The 3,674-nt window shown below is 41.6% G+C and overlaps 1 pseudogene; it reads right to left on the bottom strand.

The window, feature by feature from the left end:
- Window positions 1-517: 517 nt before the first annotated feature.
- On the bottom strand, window positions 518-3,231 carry LOC116528563 (annotated as a pseudogene).
- Between the last annotated feature and the right edge of the window lie 443 nt (window positions 3,232-3,674).

The following is a 3,674-nucleotide window of genomic DNA, read 5'->3' as shown; positions in this document are numbered from 1 at the left end:
TATTTCTAATAACATAGGCAGTTAAGAAACTTAATAGTTTCAAAGTCTGGAAAGAAGTGAAAATATCTTAGCGAATTAAAAAACATAAACCCCTCTTCTCTCCTACAGGGACAGTTTAAAGCATGGACATAGCTTTAAGAATATTGAAAAAACATCATTGAAGTTTTATAAAGCTTCAATGAACACCCCAAGGCACAAGTGTTGAAAACAGTCCATTCACAAAAATGTCACTGCATTGTACTTTTGGAGGTACAGGTATACCATGCTTGCAGTGAGAGATCAACTTTATCCCTAGTTAAAAGCACCAGATGTGTCAAGCTCATTCCATTTACACAGGATGCACCCAAAGCCCCTTTGATAGTGAATGGTTCAAGTACTAGACCACATTTCCAACGTCTTGCCTATTTGCTTAGTCGGTGCTGAGTTTCTTTTAAACCCTGTAAGTCTGTAGGATATTTTGAAATGTCAGAACTACCCTGAAAATAGTCTTCTAGATAATACAGAGCTCTTCTAGAAGAGCTCACTGAATAATAACATTTACAGAAAGAAAGAAAGACAATAGCTGAGTTTCTTTCAATAGAAGAAGAAAAATATTGCAGAACTAGCATGCAGGCTAAAATGTTTGGTAGTTAGTGTCAAAAATTGCCAAGATTATTAATATATATTTTGGTAATCACTATTGGCCAGGTTAATTTTTTGTGTAAAATATACCATATGTTAACAAACAGAAAAATCATTATTTCAGACCACTAACAGAAAAAAACCCACAGCAAGAGCAGCATGTATAGGGCAATTAAAAGTTAGAGACGTTTACTGGTTTTAGAATACATCAATATACTTTGATTATAGAAATATTTCATTTTTGAAACCAGAGTGCTTTAATGTATTTTTAATAACAACCCAATCTAAGGAGCCTTGGAGGCTTGTGAAAAAGACCAGTCCACCAAGATGCTGTATTTCTAGTGTAGGGTGGATTGATACTCCTGTAAGAAGGAAGGAACTGAATCACCTCAGCATTGCTAAACAGCGTTTTTCTTTTATACAGTAACTCAATCTCATGACTCACTTCGCTTCACTAGTACAAAACAAAACGGGAGAAGAACTAAGCTCACTGGTCAGCCCCAGAAACAATGATGTGGCAACCTGCAGTCACTCAGCTCATGATGTGTGATGATCGGCAGAAAGCTGCTCAACTCTTGCTGTTCCACTCCTTTACATCATAGAGGAGTTTGATGTAACCATTCTCTTTATCAACTTTAAGCTGCATTCAGGCAAAGAAATCATGAACTTTGGGGAGGCTGAAACGGTCTGGGGGAATGTTATGTTCCTCCTGTAGAGATGAATTAAGTAATACTTCCTGGGCCTTCTTTTGAAGCAGCCACTTGTCTTCTGCAGAGGATAAGTGGCTGAGGTTGCCCATCTTCTGTCCTGGCAGGACCCAGTCAGCTGTGTTAAAGGGACGCCAGGCAGTGGTCATGGGTCTTTTAAGCTTTGGTTTGCCAGCTCTGTCTTCAGTACTAGGCACTTCCTCAGAACTTCCTTCTTTGTATGGGGGCCGGATGAGCCACTCTGACAAAGAACTACTCTTTATGACTTGGAAGGAATCACATATTCTAGAAGAACCATTGCCTTTAGTGCCTTTGTTCTTTTACCTCTTTTCTGTAGGGACAGAGCCACATATGCAGGGAATCTTTATGTTTCTCAGGCTCAGGTTTGGGTTCCTCAGGCATCCTGTTTTTATTCTTTCCTTCTTTCTTCAGTAGCCACTTGCACAGAGCTTCCTTCTCACAATTCTCTTTACACACACACTCTGCAAAGCTTGTACAGGGCTCATTGGCTTTGCACATCTCCTCTATCTTACATGGGTCCTGATGGTTCTGGACAAGCCAATCCTCAGTAACCATGCCAGGGTTGGACAATGGTTTCTTGGCTTCCAAATGGTTATTCAGGCACTTCAGATTGCCCAGGTTTTCAATCTCCATCCCCTTGGGCTGATTGCCCTGACAGTTGATACAGGAGTTGATCTTGACAAGCCAATCATTCACATTGTAGAACTGGAACAAGCGCTTAAACTTCTCACTGGTTTCACGACTGCCATCCTCAGGCTTCTTCAGCTTCTGGTGTTCCTAGGAAGTTACCAGCCAGTCTGATAGGTCTGTCTCATCTTGATTAGGAAGCTTTTTATCTTCGATCTTTTCAATTTCAGTGGAGAAAGAACTAGTAGAGGAATGTTGTTACACTTTTGATAACTTGGTTTTTCAGGAACTTCCTATTGCTGACTCCTGAGGAGCCAATATTCTAAGCCCTTTAAGTTTTGCCAGATATTACTGAGGAAATTGCAGGCTCTGACAGAGGTCTCACTATTCTCCAAGGTCTGCTTTTGGGTGAGCCAGCCCTGGGGGTTAGTGTTGGGTATGTAAGGAGACTGACAACCACTGGCAGGTTTGCTTCCAAGGAGCCATTTGCTGAGAGGGACAGCTGTGATGCTGGATTCTGCTCTGGCATTGGGATATAGCTTCTTTTCTCCAGGAAAGGCCCAATATTTGATTAACTAGCATGAGCCGTCTAGTGCTCAGGAATTTGAATGGTTTCCAGATACCCAAATGTGGTGATGGTCTGATACAGAGCTGTTGTGTCTGCTTCAAAGAGTAGGACAGTTGAATATTTAGGCTTAAGGGTCAAACTGCACAGTCTCGCCAGGCACACGGAGACTTGATTGGCTAGATCTTTGTTTTGAGTATGCTCCAGTTGATGAATAAGACAATTGAACTGGCTTAATAACCAGTAGAGCTACTGAGCTTGCTGCTGAAGTGTCTCTTCTTTCAGCTGATAAGTGAGATCTATACTGTTCATACATCCAATCCAATGGCTTCTAAGGCATTCCAGGGGATGGCTTATACAACTGTGAATCTCAGCTTTGACCTCTTTCAAGTTATCTTTAATTTGCTGTTCAATCCAGAGAAATCCACCTATAGCAAGCTCCAAGTCCTTCCATGCATCAGTACACCTCTAAAGGGGTTCTCTATTACTGGAGGTGCCACTCTGGTCCTGTGAGGTACTCATTCTGCTCACTGCTCCAGGTCTGGCTGCCTCTCCCAGTGATCTGAGGGGAGCTTGGGTAGACTAAGACATGGCCCCACACAAACCTGTGGCCCAAAGGCAGAGTTCTCTGGCTGTGGTTAACTTCTTCCTGATAATTCTGAAATGTACAAAGTAGAAGGACATGTAAAACAAAGATAATAAAGTCATTCAACAAATTCAGGCAGGGAGTAGTGGCTTACACCTATAATCCCAGCACTTTGGGAGGCTGAGGTGGAAGGATCGCTTGAGCCTAGGAGTTTGAAACCAGCCTGGACAATATAGGGAGACCTAATTTCTACAAAAAATTAGTTAGACATGGTGGTGCACACCTGTGGTCCCAGCTACTTGAGAGACTGAGGTTAGAGGATCACTTGAGCCCAGAATGTTCAAGGCAGTAGTGAGCCATGATTGTGCCACTGTACTCCAGCCTGGTTTCTTATTTTTTGAGACAGAGCAAGACCCTGTCTCAAAAAATAAGAAAAAGAGAAAAAGAAAAAGAAAAAGAAAAGAAAAATCCAGACAAAATATCTGTAAGCGTTTCAATTAAACATTTCCAAAGAAGTTGGTGAATGCTACATTTGGTTTCTAAAAAT

This window comes from Sapajus apella, unplaced genomic scaffold (assembly GCF_009761245.1).
Source record: "Sapajus apella isolate SASKATOON/1434 unplaced genomic scaffold, GSC_monkey_1.0 scaffold59, whole genome shotgun sequence".
Taxonomy (NCBI): Eukaryota; Metazoa; Chordata; class Mammalia; order Primates; family Cebidae; genus Sapajus; species Sapajus apella.
The sequence above is the reverse complement of the archived record's forward strand: the minus strand, read 5'-3'. Positions and strand labels throughout refer to the sequence as shown.